Below are 17790 nucleotides of genomic sequence, written 5' to 3'. Positions count from 1 at the left end.
GTATTTTACCACATCATATTTCCAGTTGAGTTTCATGAATTTATTTCTCTTTTAGGTTTGACACGACTTATATATAATTCTTAAAATAAAGATATGACTTATTTATTTTTATTTTAGCAAACATTTTTTTCTGGACCTAATGTTACTAATAATTCAAAATACTACAAGTCATTAGCGTGCCAAAATAGTTTCGAAACCCACAAAATATAGATTTAAATTATATAATGAAACTTTAGAAATATAACAGATATATACATTTGAGTGCGATTTCAAGATATTTGTATTATATGTCTTTCCCTTTTTTTTTTAGGAGGAATGGAGGAAATATAAAAGGTAAAATTAACGAACACTGATCTATCTCAAAAATATCTATAAACAATACAAATGTGGGAAAAGGGTATAACACACGGACCTATGGAAATTCCAAAAATGGAATCAGGTGCCAAGGGAGAAACAAGCATCCCCTGTTGACCGGTCACGTCCGTCGTGAGCCCTAGTTATTGACCAGGTAGACAGAGCTTTTTGTAGTCCAATTCAGTATTAAAACAATGGCCTAACAATTGGTTTGAAAGAAGTCATCCAAAATACTGCACAGTTGCAAGTTCATTATAGCGGCCACAAAATTTAGGAAATGACGACCTTGATTGAGATTGTTGAAATCCCTTTGACATCACCTTATCACTAAGTACCATGCCTTAACTTGCCTTAAACATTGACTTAACCCAAAGCAATCCCTTGAGTAGCGAATACGTTAAGAAACATTACCACCATAGGCAAGAGTGTATGAGTTGACTTATATTCAAATCTTGCACGTTCTTGTAAACCATGGCATTATTTATCTTGAGTTTTTAACTACTTATTTTATGCACTAGACATAGATTAACAGGCATATTATGAGGATCTCGTCCAAATATAAATCACATCTTGCAGGGAAAAAAAATCTTACACTCTTATGCTTTTCTTATGTTGTGGCGATTACAGACATAGACGGATCTCCATTATACTATAATATTTACAATGCAATCCACGTACATCGAAGTAGTCCTAATGGCTGTGCATGTCTCATAATTTCAGATGGCATAATTTTGGCAAGTATTTTCAAGATGTCACGATTGCCACTAAAACAAAAATGTCCCCATTATCTCATTCTTTATCTTGAACTCTCTTCTACCTCCTTAATTGAATTTTTGGAGTGAAGATGGAAAACTTACTTGCTTTGCCCTCTTGATATGCGTATTATAAGACAATTCTTGATTAAAAATACCTTTTTTTGCATTTTCAAAGATAAAAAATGTTACACAAACAGTTTTCTCGACGATATTGCCCCGGTAAGTATAAAGCATGTATATTCAAAGATGAATTTTGGGGATACTTGTAACCACTATACATAAAATTGTAATTCTTAAAAATCTTTGTGAACTAGTACGACGTTCCAACAAATCAGGACAACCAGCTAGTGGACGTGGCCCTCTGAAGAATTCTTGTGAAAAAGTATTCCCAACATATATTACAGTACATTCCATACGACTTGTAAGTCTTCAAGACCATGTTATAACATTACCTCCAAAATAATCTGTACAAAGAGCATACTTCTTTGCTGTTTTTCCCTTCCAATATTATACAATTATGGACTTCAGTGTAGGTCGGGGGTTTTCTTACTTCACATGTCATTCATTGTGACAAGAACCTCAACTGGTTAAATATTTTAGACCTTTTGACCTTGGCCTTAGAGTTTGACCCGAATAAAAAACCTTAACCTTGGTCATATATTTTGAACAAATAGAACTCGAGCTTTCATAGTTCACAGGTGTATTTTTCATCGAGTGAACAATTCAAAATGTAAAAAGTGTAAAAAAAAAAAAATAAAGACTTTAAAATAACTATTTGTAATTTAAACAAAATAAACCTTTCAAAAACATTTTCAAGATCGAGGTCCAATAAAAAGAGTTCGAGTATTGACGATCATATAGGTCTGACACAAATATATAGTAAATAAATGGTGATTCATGTATATGTGAAATAAAGAGGAATCTATTTGTATTTTTATGATAAAATTTATGAATTTGTCATCTTAATGTTTTTCAAATGACCTTGTACATCAGAACTGTACAGTATGTATTTATTATGGGGATTTATTTTCGACAAACTACATAACTATTGTTCCATACAAAATGTTTCAAAGATTTGACGTTTATCACCTTATTAATATAGGAAATGCATTTAATGAAAGAACATAAATAAACTTACAAATCTGCTGCAGATAATCATAATTAACATGAGTATAATTAATTACTTGATTATAATACAGCTGGTGTTCTGATGATAGCTGAATTTTATTTGCATGCTATAATCATCTCTCGGATTGAGCTTTTTACTGGACCATAATGAGCTACAAGAACGATATTAACTGACAGACCAAAATCGTTTTCCCAAAAGAGAAGCAATGATTATAATTTTCTACAAAAAAGAGAAGTTATTAGAGGCAGGAAGACTGTTAATTAGCTTGATTTATATCCATTGTTTTTGATAATAAATGTAAATAAATGCAATATGATTCTACATTTAAGAATTTTATTATCTTGGTGCACCGATTATTGAAAATTTATGAAAGTATATAACAGATTTACCATGAGGAATCGCCGACAAATAACGATAAAGCATTACTAGTAACTACTATTAAAATGAACTGTTTTAGAAGGTACTTTGTGTAATTTGCACATCACGAAAAGTTATTTAAGAAAATTTTATTTATTTGTTAGACACTTTTGACGTTCATTTTATTTAAATAAGGCCAACCTGATAAATTCTTTGTAATAAAAATTGTACAGATATCAATTAAACCGAAATTGTTTCGTCAGATTTGTATGTTTTGTAAATAAGTTTGTTATGTAATAATTGATGTATTATGGTACATTTTCGGGCGCACAAGTCAACATAGATCAGCGTCTTTACTGATATCATATTATAAACAAATGATATTATTTAAAAAGTATAATATGTAAATTAATACCATAACCATTTTCTTCAAGGTTATAAGAGGTCTATATTGAATCAATTCCCTGCCGGGTAGCATAGAAAAATGTGTCTTTAAGTATAGTAACATTTTTTAGACAGTAAACTTATTTTCTTGAAGACAAGGTGATGTTCACAGTACTTCTTTTCGACTTTGGAAATGTATATATTACACTGCTACTACGCATGTGTAAAATGTTCTGAAACATAGAAGTCATTCCTAATGTATCATGCTCAAAACTTTGTCATGTATTTGTCGACAAGGTAAAAAGATGAAAAATTGTCATAACAAGTGTTTGAATGAATTATTCAAAATTATTCAAATATAGAATTTAAAAAATTAGATATTTAGATAGTCCAGTTAACCGAAAATCCTAGATATTTGTGATTCTTTGAAGAAAAAGTGACATGCATCTGTTTTGAAAAACAAATAAATTATGGTAGGTGGCCCGTTCGATCTATTTCATAAACTGTTCCATCATTCCAATATATTTCTTGGTAAAGGTTTAAGAAAACGTGTATGAAAAAGCACGAAAAGGTTTGGAATATTTGTAGATTAGAAAAACTAAGAAAACTGATACATATTTTATCAAAATGTATAATGAAACATAGTGTTATCATATTTTAAGGTTAATTTTCATAAATTATATGTCGTTTCAAACTGTAAAATATTTTAACATTCTACTTCATAAATATCAATTATGACAGATCAATAGAAAATGATACTTTATTTTATCATATTTGCTTTAATAGAAATACAGGAAAATGATTAAAAAAATTACGGATAATAAACAGCTATCGAATGTATGTATAAAATATCTGCGAACAGGGAGAAAACTACGTACCCCTGGGTATTCCAGAAGTAGGATTAGGTGCCTTGGAGGAGTAAGTATTCCCGTTGACCGGTCACAACTATCCATGAGCCATATGCATTGTTAAGCTACAATAATCTTCAAATTTACTACCAAAATCAAGGTTTTTGAAACAGTTCAACCAAAATACGACTCAATGATAAGTTTTTTTTTCAAGGTAATTTTAAAGAGCAGGATGCAAACTTTAAATAGTGGTTTTGAAATCTCTGGAATATCATTTTATCCATCAGAAACCCGCAGCGGTTTAAAAAAACATAGGTAATCAGAGATTACAGAGCTCACCTCAACGAATGTTGTCTTTAAGTAAGGCAAAGTCACACAATTCACCAAAAAAAAGTGTACATCCCAAAATGAAAATATTTATGCAATTTTGATCTGATACTTTGGAATAGAGCTATATAAAAACTTCAAATAGTTTTTTTTTTCAAAAATGTAATTAAAATCCAGCATCTGAAGCAAATTTGAGAGTTTCATCCCTTGATGCATCATTTGTGCAAGTTTGGTTTATACAATGTATATAAGCCTTATAGTTTTTTGGTAATAGACCTGCACCCATAACTTTTACCTGGTCCATTATCTGAAAAATGTATGTCTAATTCAGCATCCGAAGCAAGTCCATTAGTGTGCATCCTAAGATGTATCATTCATGCAAGTTTGCTCATTATAGTGCTCATAGTTACTTGGAAATGAAACCTGCACCAAAAACTTTCACCTGTTCACTCAAACGGAAAATGTAGGTCAGATTCAGCATCCAAAGTAAGTCTGGTAGTGTGCATCCTTAGATGTACCATCCATGCAAGTTTGGTCATAAAAGGGCTCAAAGTATGTTGGAAATGAGAACTGCACCTAAAACTTTAACATGTTCACTCAACCGGAAAATGTAGGTCAGATTCAGCATTCGAAGCAAGCCTGGTAGTATGCATCCTTAGATGCATCATCCATTCAAGTTTAGTCATTATAGTGCTCATAGTTACTTGGAAATGAGACCTGCACCAAAAACTTTAACCTGTTCACTCAACCAGAAAATGTAGGTCAGATTCAGCATCCGAAGCAGTCCTGGTAGTGTGCATCCTTAGATGTACCATCCATGCAAGTTTGGTCAACATAGGGCTTATAGTTACTTGGAAATGAGACCTGCACCAAAAACATTCACCTGTTCACTCAACCGGAAAATGTAGGTCAGATTCAGCATCCGAATCAAACCCGGTAGTGTACATCCTTAGATGTATCATCCATGCAAGTTTGGTCAACATAGGGCTTATAGTTCCTTGGAAATGACACCAACACCAAAAACTGCACCAAAAATGTTAACCTGCTCCAAAAACCTTAACCTGGTCATTCCTTTGCTGAAATTGCAGCATCTGAAACTTTGACTGGTACAATGAAACACACTAGAAGCATCTTCCAAGCATGTCTAATCAATATAGGACATAGAAGTACTTTAAAAGAAAACTGCTCCAAAAAACTTAACCTGGGACGCCGACACCGACACCGACGCCGACGCCGACGGGGACGCCGAGGGTATTACATAAGCTCCCCCAACTTCGTTGAGGTGAGCTAATAATCGTTCTCAGAGCATACTTTTGAGTATCGAAGTAAGCTGGGAGACGTCTACTAAAATGCAGGTGATAATGGAATACTACAACATAAATAAAGAAAGTCGACTATGGAAAAGCTGAAATCACCTCGTTGTTAGTTTAGTTTAGTTGTTAATTCGCCATTGTCGTCTGTAGTAAGTATAGTTAATAAAACATAAAAATATGAAACAGGTACAACAGGCTATGTTGTTTCTTATGTTTTGAGTTCACTGGGATATATCGAGTCGACACATGAATGAAAATAAAAATAAGTATATTATTGATAAAGCTATGTGCATGCAGTTGAAGGCATCAGCAAGTTGTTTTTCTTTTTCTCATACATAAGTTTTTCAATAAAACACTCTTCGAGTATGAAGAAATCTTTAACTATAAAAACGGGTCGATTAATACCGTGAATCAATTTATATCCATTTTTGGCGTAATTGCACAAGACTTCATGCGAACATATAATTTTCTCGTATATTGTTTATTAGTATAGACTGATGATATACAACATTCCAGGGTCTACAAGACTAAACTTCGTACAGCCTATGTTGAAAAAAAAATGTTTGTTTAACTGTCCCAAAAGATAAATTTGTCAACAACAGCAAAATTAAAATTATGTTCATTATGATTTAATGAGATTTCAGCTGTTTGTTTATAATTTATCGCTTTCTCACAAAAAATCTGAAAAGGTACTTGTAAAATCACTTCGAAGGGTCAAAGTCTTAATGTTTAAGAATTGACTGTAAATTATGAAATGCTATATTACAAAAAAATAATGATTACCTACAAATCACGTACTTTAGACACATGAGCGTTGCAAACATTTTCGTAATTGCATAATATCCTTCAGGTTTTTCGTCTTAAATTCTGAATATAAGATGATCACCACTATACATGTATAACTATACGTGTCCTGCATGCTCAGGTCCTAATGGCGAAAATTGTTAATTCGTTTAGTTCTAAGAGGAATTCACAAGAAAAAAAATGATTTCTTGCTTTCATTATATATTTAAATTCTTTTCTGGTTTTCTCTAAATTTGTTTTTGTTTTAAATAATTACAAAAGGATAAACATGTACCATAAGAAAAGGAATCCTTAAAGTAAATGTAGCATAGTGAAATGTGTATGAAACATATCAAAAAAAGGATTCTACAATTTCACAAGAAATGCAAATGCCTCTTGAGAAAAATTGGCTTCATAAATGAATTTTTGATTGATATTTATTTTGATTGATAAGGATAAATGTTCGATCTTATAAAAACTTCAAGCAATACAAATCTTTTAACAGGGCACGGACCTTTGGAAATTCAGGGGGTGGGATCAGGTGTCTTTGGAGAAGTAAGCATCCCCTGTTGTTTTTGTAAGATTTTTTAATGTTCATCTCGAGACTGAGACTTTTCTTTTCATATAGAGAGCACTTCTTCTTTTGACTCACTTGACTGGTCACATTGGTGCATTGTTCAATTAGACGGAACATTCCTTTTCCAAATATTGTACAGAAACAAAGATCTAACAATTGGTATGAAACAATTCAGCCAAAACAGGACTCCAAGGAAAGTTCTTATTTTCCACCTTACTTTTTTAAATGAAGAATCCAGTTGAAGGATCAAATTATTAAAGATAAAGTTATAAAAAAAAATATTATTTAAGCAAAAGAAACCCTACATAAGATTGGCGTAAGAAAAGAAGTTCGAGTATCTGACGATATCTGACACGAATACATGTTTTTTGTAAATGACTGGTGAAAGTGTTTTAAAAAAATAGTGTGACAAAATTAATGAATTTTACATTTACATAATTTTTTAAATCCCCGTGTACATCAAAACGGAACAAATTGTTTCCTATGGTTATTTGTCTTTGACAAACTACATATGCTATCGTCGCATAGAGAATGTTTCAAATATTTGACTTTTATAACCTAATTTTAATATAGGAAATGCATTTAAGGAAAGAACTTAAATAAACTTATTAAATCTGCTGCAGATAATCATAATAAACTTGAGTATAATTAATTACTTGAGTATGATACAGCTGGTGTTCTGATGATAGCTGAATTTTATTTGCATGCTATAATCATCTCTCGGATTGAGCTTTTTACTGGACCATAATGAGCTACAAGAACAATATTAACTGACAGGCAAAATCGTTTTCCCAGAGAAGCAATTTAAAATTTTCTACAAAAAAAAGAAGTTATTAAAGCAATTAGCTTGATTTAATCCATTGTTTTTGATAATAAATGTAAATAAATGCAATATAATTCTACATTTAAGAATTTCATTATCTTGGTGCACCGATTATTGAAAATTTATGAAAGTATATAACAGATTTACCTCTGTACATCTCGGTATACTGTAGAATGATTTCATTTTGGGCAAAGTTTTTGGCCCACAAACTAAAATTGTAAATGTTTTATACAAACATATGTTTTAAATTGTACTGTGATGGAAATTTAACAAACACATGGTTAGATTGTATTCAGAAAATATGTAATATATGTAAATTGTACTGTGATGGAAATTTAACAAACACATGGTTAGATTGTATTCTGTTATATTAGTATGGTAAAAAATGCCAATATGAATTTTTAACTTATTTTCTTGAAGAAATGGATGTTCTATTGTTTTTGAAAATAAATATTACAATCAATTTATTCAAAAGTGGTCTAATGTATCATTAAAATTTGTCATGTTTTTGTTACTTCAAAGATGAAAAATTGTCATAACAAGTATTTGACCTTATTCAAAATTTTGGATTTTAAAAATTATATTAATAAGTTATCTCCTAATATTTAGATTCTTTGAAATAAAAAGTGACATGCATCTGTTTTAAAGAAATATCATTATGAAATTTCGTAAACAGTTCATCCGTATTACCGATAAAGGTTTAAGAAAACGGAAAGATAAGGTTTACCACTGTAATAGAATAAAAATGATACATATTTTATCAAAAACAATCAAATAGTGCAGATGAATTTCATTATATTTTAGAATTAAAACTTTATCTAATGTGATAATTTATTTTTTATCTTCGCTTTTAATAGAAATGCAGGAAAATGATTTTAAAAAAAACTACTGATAATAAATAGCTATCGAATATGTGTATAAAATATCTACAAACAAGGAGAAAACTTCGAATGTTATTAAATTCATGGAAATTATGTCAACCGGTCAAACGAAAAAGCATGAAAAAACTTTCGTAACTTTATCCAAAAAATCTGATGCTGCTGTAATATCTTTTCCCTTAGAATGTTTTCACTCTTGTGTTTTTACCATTAATCTTTTGTTATGTTTTCTATATTGTGAATATATATAATCGACCAGTACTGTTTATATTGTATATAATGTATATATATATATTTATGCAAAAGCAATCACCTCATGTACCAAGTAGATTGGTCTGGGTGTTAATAAAACATGAAAAAAAATGAAACTTGAACTTGTTGTGTCTTATGTTTTTTTCACTGGACATAATGAATGATACAAATAACATTATTAAAAGCTATGACAGAAGGCCAAAATTGTTTTCCTTTTTCTCAAAAAGAAGCAATAAAACACTTTTGATATATAATTTTCCAAAAAAACAGAAGTTATTATAGTCCAGGAAGTACTGTTAATTAGCTTGATTTATATCCATTTATTTTGATAATAAATGTAAATAAATGCAATATGATTCTACATTTAAAAAAATGTTTATTATCTTGATGTGCACCACATTATTAAAATTATGAAAGTATATAACAGATTTACCATTTGATAAATCGCTTTCTCACAAATAATCGATAAAGGTTTACCAAAACTACTATTAAAATGAACTGTTTTAGAAGGTACTTTGTGTAATTTGCACATCACGAAAAGCTATTTAAGAAAATTTTATTTATTTGTTACGACACTTTTGACCTCTTTTTTATTTTAAAAATAAGGTTATCCTGATAAATTCTTTGAAATAAAAATGGTACAATATCAAGTAAACCGAAATAGTTTCATCAAATTTGTATGTTTCGAAAATAAGTTTGTTATGTAATAATTAATTTATCATGGTATTCTTTTCGACTGCACAAGTCAATATAGATCAGAGTCTTCACTGATACCAAATTAAACATAAGATATGATAATTAAATATGTGTAAATTAATGTCCTGACCATTTTCTTCAAGGTTATTAGAGGTCAATAATTAATAATTCTCTGCCGGGTACATGTTGCATGGAAAAAGTCTCATAAAGTTTAGCAACAATTTTTAAAATAAAGTAAACTTATTTTCTTGAAGACAAGGTGATGTTCACAGTATCTCTTTTTGACTTTGGAAATATATATAGTACGTATTTCACATTGCTACTATACGTATGTGTAAAATGTTCTGAAACATAGGAGTCATTTTTAATGTATCATGCTCAAAACTTTGTCATGTTTTTGTCGACAAGGTGAAAAGATGAAAAATTGTCATAACAAGTATTTGAATGAATTATTCAAAATTATTCAAATATAAGATTTAAAAAGTTAGATATGAAGATAGTCCAATTGTTCGAAAATCCTAGATATTTGTGATTCTTTGAATAAAAAGTGACATGCATCTGTTTTAAAGAAATGAAATCATGATAGGTGGTCTGTCCAATCTATTTCATAAACAGTTCCCTCATTCCAATATATTTATTGATAAAGGTTTAAGAAAACGTGTATGAAGAAGCACTAAAAGGTTTGGAATATTTGTAGATTAGAAAAACTAAGAAAACTGATACATATTTTATTAAATTGTATAATGTAACATAGTGTTAACATATTTTAAGGTTAATTGTCATAAATTATATGTCGTTTCAAACTGTAAAATATTTTAACATTCTACTTAATTAAATATCAATTATGATACAGATCAATAGAAAATGGTAATTTATTTTCTTTCTTTGCTTTTATAGAAATGCAGGAAAATGATTTTAAAAAAATACTGATAATAAACAGCTTTGGCGTATATTGTTTATTAGTATAGTCTGATGATATACAACATTCCAGGGTCAACAAGACTAAACTTCAAACAACCTCTGTTGAAAAAAAAAATTAAAAAAAATGTTTGTTTGACTGTCCCAGAAGATAAATTTGTCAACAACAGCAAAATTAACATTATGTTCATTATGATTTAATGAGATTTCAGCTGTTTATAATTTATCGCTTTATCACAAAAAATCTGAAAAGGTACTTGTAAAATCACTTCGAAGGGTCGAATTCTTAATGTTTAAGAATTGACTGTATATTATGAAATGTTATATTACAAAGTAGTAATGATTTCATACAAATCACGTACTTTAGACACATGAGCGTTGCAAACAGTTTCGTAATTACATAATATCCTTCAGGTTTTTCGTCTTAAGGATAAATAACACAAACAAACTTTTTTCAGAAATCAGCATTATTTTTCATAGATTTACATTTAAATTGACAACCTGAATAATGTTTACAAAGTAGAGCGGGAGGATTTTATAAGATTTATGTTATAAAGTTAAAAAATTGTGCAAAATTTTGTATGGAATTATATAGAAGGCAAAATAAAATCTCAAATCTAAGCATATTACAAGGAAAACCTACGATTTCTTTATATTTCAGGGATTTATTATTTGTATCAATACAAATCAGAATCAGTCAAAAAATATATATCAACCCGCGCATCCATTTTTTGTTTGTGGTAAGTACCCTTAAATTCTGAATATAAGATGAGCACCACTATATAACTATACGTGTCCTGCATGCTTAGGTTTTAATGGCAAAAGTTGTTAATTCGTTTAGTTCTAAGAGGAATTCACAAGAAAAAAATGTTTGCTTACTTTTATTTTATACTGTATTTGAATTCTTTTCTAGTTTTGTCTAAATTTGTTTTAGTTTTGAATGAATACAGAAGGATAAACTTCTACCATGAGAAAAAAAATCGTTAAAGTAAATGTAGCACAGTGAAATGTGTATGAAACAAGGATTCTACAATTTCACAAGAAATGCAAATGCCTCTTGAGAAAAATTGGCTTCATAAAATTAATGAGAATGTCAATTATGATGTAACAACATTACCCCCAGAGACGAGTAATTATGAATTAGTTAATATGATGAAGTTAATTAAGAACTTAATGCAGTTTTCGTGCAAAACACAGACTGGCTTTTTCTAAATTTTGTTCTACATTCTAAAAACCCCATCACATTTACATTGTATTTGCTTTTGTGCAGTGAATGACAGGGTGTGGTAATCAAATTTTGTAATATGTTATACATGTAATTAATTTTTCAAAAAATGAATCGGACATGAAAATAATTTAAATACCTTATAATAAGTTACAGACAGACGATATGTCCCTAAATAATATGAAATAAAATCAAATGACCAGTTAGCAATTGCCAAAACAGTGCAGTATACTTTTGTAGTGCCTGACAAATTATCTAATCAAAATAAACTTAGTTGGTTTTTTGTAAGTGAATTAAAAATATGATATTTCAAATTAGTGTTTTGAAAAAAAAAGTTTTTTTCTTAAATAAAGACTGGATGAAATATTTTTAATTATTCATTTTTTAATAAATATACAGTATGAGTCTTCTCTTTCGTACAAATCTCAACTTACAGTCTCCAGCATTTATGTCGGAGGACTCTTTCGACAAAGTTACGTACTGATAATTTTTTATTGAACGACTAATTTGGGTAAGCGAAAAACACTCTGAAGAAATGAACAATCCTCTTTGACTGGTGAGTAATTTTATTTTTATTTGCAAGCATATTAATGCCTTCTCATCTGAATGAGAATTTACCTACACTTATATTGCACTGCACTACAATGTTATGTCAATCAAAAATTCATAAGTTTAATTTTGTTTTACATGATTTTTTTTTATTGAAAATGAAGTTGAAACAAAAGCGTTTTTAGTATTTATTTTCTTTTTTTTTAAAAATAGGGTCAGACAGGATGCTCTTAAATAAAGATATCACTGCAGTGCTGCAATGCATCTCACTGTCTACTTAAAACACATTTGGTCTATCATTATGAAGTTTAACATTAAAATCAAGAATTTATCTGCCTGACTGACTGACGAGTGATCAGTATGAGACTCGATCAAACAAAGCGCCCACTGTAGAACAATCGAAGGCGCTTCTCAGTACTGCATGCTTATAGCCAGCAAGTGGTATTTGTTTAGTAAGGAGAAACTCACTCTACATGTAAGCCCAGTCTTATCAGATATGAGTGACTCTCTAGTCTTATATAGTATACAAGATTGTAATTCGTTAGTTTTGCCTAAACATTTGCATAATCGTTTTGTCTACGTTGTTCAAAGGGGCATAATTTGATTATCGAACTTTGTAAGAAACTTACATTATGCAAATTTTGGAACACATTTTTAGCCGCAAGAGTAAATTGTATATAAAGGGTGACTCTGGAGAGTGGATAGTGGTGAATGTTTCTACATCCTTGACTAGTTGTGCTTATTGAAATACAAGAATAACTGCACCATACTGCATTCTGCTGCAATTCAGTGCAACACATTGTACTGCCTAGTCAATCAAAATAAACGTAGTCAATTTGTTGTCATTGAATGAAAAATATCATTAAAAACTTTTTTATTTCATTTAGTGTATAGAAAAAAAAGTAAAAAAAAAACAACAAACAAACTGGATGAACTATTTTATTCACATTTTACTAATGACTATTCTCTTTCATATAAATCTCAATTAACAATCCAAAAACTTTATGTCAAAGAGCTTTTTCGACAAAGTTGCGCATTGTAATTTTTTTGTCGAAGGACTAGTTTGGGTATGCGCAAAACATCCTGAAGAAATGATCAATCCTCTTTGACTGATAAATGTTTTATTTCTATTTGTGAGAGAATTAATTAATCTTATCTTTTTAAAGATAATAAGATTGTAAGAATTTGACTTTAATACAATGCATTAACAGTGCAAACTTTAAATTTTTCTTAATTTGTGTTTAAAAATAAAAGTTGGAAGGGATTTTTTTGAATTCAAATTAAATTTAGTAAAATCTGAATGGATTTTATTTAAATCAATTCTATTGATATACAATTGTTCTTTTTCATATGAATCTGAATTAACAATCCAGCAATTATGACAAAAGACATGTTGACAGAGTTAAGTATTGACCTTTTTCCTCTTAAAATCAATTAACAAAAAATTAAAAATTTGTTAAAGTGAGACAAACTCCAAGGTCGAGGTCAGAGGTTCAGAATCAGTGATTTTCAGGGAAAAGACTTGTCACAAATACAAGTAAAATATGAAATCTATAGCAGCAACTTTTTATATTTAATTTATAGACAAGATTAAAGTTTTTTTTCTAAAACATTGGCCAAACTCTAAGGTCAAGGTCATGAGGTAAAATAATTGGTATCCAAAGGAGGGTCTTGACACAAAGAATGCACCTGTGAAATATGAAAGCCACAGTGCTAAATTTGAAAAAGTTATGGTCAAGGCTAACTTTTTAAAGTGGGTCAAACTCTAAGGTCAAAATCGAAAGGTAAAAAAAAGAAATCCAAATGGTAAGGTCTTGTCACAATTAATAAGCAAGTGAAGTATGAAAGCTCTTGCATCAAATGTCTTAATTTATATATAATTTTGCCACAACCTTAACAGTTACCATTAATTTTTACAGTTTTGACATTTTGGTCCACTTTTTAAATCTTTGATCTTGTACATATTGAATGGTTGTGTGCTGGGGCTTTTATATTCCACAAGTATGATTTTTACACAAACCTTTTTGGGGTAACAATTTTTTTGATTTTCTGACCTTGATCATGTAGTTTGATTTGCATTCGAAAAACTCTAACCTTTGCCATGTGTTACCAAACGGGATCATCGGTGTTTCACAAACACATCTTGTTTTTTCCCCTAAAATTAAAAGTACTTGCATGTTCTCATGAACTTTGACACCACCTGAGCCCCATCATAAAGAACAAATACATACATGTATATAATTCTGCAATTCATTTGAAATTTTGCGTATAAATATTTGTCTAATCTGGGCTCTTTTCTTCTTTTATAAAGAAGATTTTAAAAAATACTTTCTCCTTTGTTATTTCGAGTAAAACTTTGATTTCCTCTTGTATCTCCATCCTAACCCTTGTGGACACATTTCCTTTTAATAGATATTTCACTAACTCATTTTCCTCATCTTCAACAACCACTTAAATTCTTCCATAGGGTGAATTTTGGTATATTAGATGTATTGTATGAATGTTTTAGTTATGCATTCGTTATTTAATTGTTTGCTTTCTATGTGTTACAATGCACTTTTTCCACAAACCACTCATTCCTTAGTGCATTATAAGTAAATAAGCAGTCCCCAGGATTCAATATGAATTCTAGTACATAATGAAAGCTATAAGTATAATAATGTTGAATTTTATTAGGTCACCTGAGTAACTCAGGTGACCTATTGCTATCCGTTTTCGTCCGTCGTCGTGCCTCGTCCGTCGTGCGTCGTGTGTTAACATTTGAACATTTTCAGCTTCTTCTCTGAAACCATTGAACCAATTTCAACCAAATTTGGTATACAAACATCTAAGAGTGACGGGGAACAAAACTTATGAATTTTATGGTCCCCCGTCCCCATGGGGCCTGAAGGGTGGGGCCAAAACCACCAACATTAATGCAATTTTTAAAAATCTTCTTCTTTACTCCTGGACATCAAGCAGGCAAACTGTTGGCATGATTGTAATGAGCATTGGGTCCTCTACCAAAATTGTGAAATTCATGGCCCAAGGGACAGGGGTTCTTGTGCTAGGGCAGGGCTATATAAATTAAAAATGCATTATTTCTTTGAAAATCTTCTTCTCTGCTCTTGGGTATTAAATAAACGAACTAAGTGCATAGTTATGTTGAGAAAAAGTGCCTCTTCCCAAATTGTGAATTTTTTGGCCCCAGGGTCAGGGGTTCTGGTGTTAGGGCGGGGCTCCATTGATCATTTAGTGAAAATGCATTTATTCTTTGAAAATCTTCTCTGCTTCTGGGTATTAGATAAACTAACTAAGCACATAGTCATGATGAGAAAGAGTGTCTCTTCCCAAATTGTGAATTTTATGGCCCCAGGGTCAGGGGTTCTGGTGTTAGGGCGGGGTCTATTGATCATATAGTGAAAATGCATCAATTCTTTGAAAATCTTCTTTTCTGCTTCTGGGTATTAAATAAACTAACTAAGCAAATAGTTATGATGAAAAAGAGTTCCTCTTCCCAAATTGTGAATTTTATGGCCCCAGGGTCAGGGGTTCTGGTATTAGGGCGGGGCTCTATTGATCATATAGTGAAAATGCATTATTCTTTGAAAATCTTCTTCTCTGCTTCTGGGTATTAAATAAAGTAACTAAGTACATAGTTATGATGAGCAAGAGTGCCACTTCCAAAATTGTGAATTTTATGGCCCCAGGGTCAGGGGTTCTGGTATTAGGGTGGGGTTCTATTGATTAAATAGTGAAAATGCATTAATTCTTTTAAAATATTTTCCTTTGCTCCTGGGTTTTATGCCAATGATCCAAGTATATTTAAGGAATGAATTTAATAGCTACCCATTTTATACGGTATAAACTGGCTTGGGGCAGTTTACGCTTTCTAAACCGCGAAGCGGTTTATAAAAAAAAGCGTAAACTGTTCCAACCCAGTTTATACCGTATCAAATGGGTAGCTATTAATTTCATTGCTTAGAAATTTAATTTTCATTCATTTGATGTAAGAAAAAAAGATGATTGTTCTAACAAAATGACTTCAATTTGTACAAAATTTGAATGTAACTTCAGGGGGATTGATACGTTTTTGACGCAAGTCATTGTGACGTAGGCAACCCATTTTATACGATATAAAGTAAATTTTTTATCCAATCAAATACAGCGTTACAACCAGAATTAAATTATATATTCATGATGAAGAAAGGTGCATCTAGCAAAGTGGTTTTTTTTATGCCCCCCTGGGTCAGAGGGTGGTGGGGGGGGGGGGGGTTAAATAGTCTGAAAATAAATTAATCTTTGAAATCTGCTCTTAATCAACCAATTTATGATAAAATTTGCAAAATTTTGAAATATGTGGTCCCAGGGTGGTTCCTTTGGGGCGAGGTGCACAACTGGTTATAAGGTGGAAGTGCATTTTCTCTGTTACTCTAATCTACCTCTAAGTATTAAATTAATAATTATGATAAGCAATGGTGCCTCTTTCAAAATTGTGAATTGTGAATTTCATGGCCTCTGGGGTAAAACACCAATCAATTTTAATTGTTTGAAAGTTTTTACACGATACTCAGGTGACCTATAAGGCCCGTGGGCCTCTTGTATAAATTCAAATGAATATTACTGTACTTCTGAAGGGTTCTAAATGAAATGAATCTCTATTTCAGCATTGAATGTATTCTAATATATGTTATTTGGTTAAAAAAAAAAGGGGGAATTAGTGTAATTTAATTCAAATCGAACATTTATACTCTAATTTCAAATTTATTTTCAAATTCTTGTAAAAATCCCTATCGAACAGCAATGTTGAAAAAAAACATTTATTTTGGAACTTCTGAATGACGAACCATCATAATTTTACAGTAGATTTTTACAACATTAACTATTATTAACTTTAATATTTTAAAATGCACAAAAAGATGGTTAATCTGACAAAAATAAGAAATACAGATTTGAACTTATCAAAACTGCATCAAATAAACCTAATTATCTAGATTATCATACACAACTGATGTAATTCTAATTGCATTGTAATCAACTCATAAAATGGGATTTTGTAATGAAGTTTGTAAGGTATACTACCAGTACTAATTAACTGACTAAAACCCTTTTTTCCGAAAAGAGAAAGCATAATTTATTATTTTTGACAAACAAAAAGGTAACTTAGTAGCAGAAATTCTGATTTCTTTTTCAGCGTTTGTATGCATAATCAATTTATTGCATGGAATTACAGTACAGTTATACCATAAGAATTGTTGACAAGCAAGAGATTAGCTGTCAGTTTAGATTTAGCAAAAACTTTTTCATAATAATTTATGGAACGCCATCACTGCCTTATAGCATAAAACTATGCATTCATTATGCCAATCTATCATTACGTGATGTGAACATATCTTTACGTTATGTCAACTTTTCTGGGGTGATGTAAAAAAATCTTTACATCATGTCAATGCTGCATTATATGAAGAAAACACATTCTTCCATTATGTCAGCACTTTATAAGTTGAAGTTCGAAGTTCATTATGTGAAGTGAAAGTATGTTTAGATTGTGTTAAAACTTTATTACGTGAACTGAATGTTTCTTTATATTATTTCATTTCTTTAATAAGTTACGTCAAAATTGAATTACGTCAAGTTAATTTC

The sequence above is a fragment of the Saccostrea cucullata genome, unplaced genomic scaffold (genome assembly GCF_032062105.1).
Source record: "Saccostrea cucullata isolate Sc308-1 unplaced genomic scaffold, CSIRO_AGI_Scuc_v1 ctg97, whole genome shotgun sequence".
NCBI classification, from domain to species: domain Eukaryota; kingdom Metazoa; phylum Mollusca; class Bivalvia; order Ostreida; family Ostreidae; genus Saccostrea; species Saccostrea cuccullata.
The sequence above is the reverse complement of the archived record's forward strand: the minus strand, read 5'-3'. Positions refer to the sequence as shown.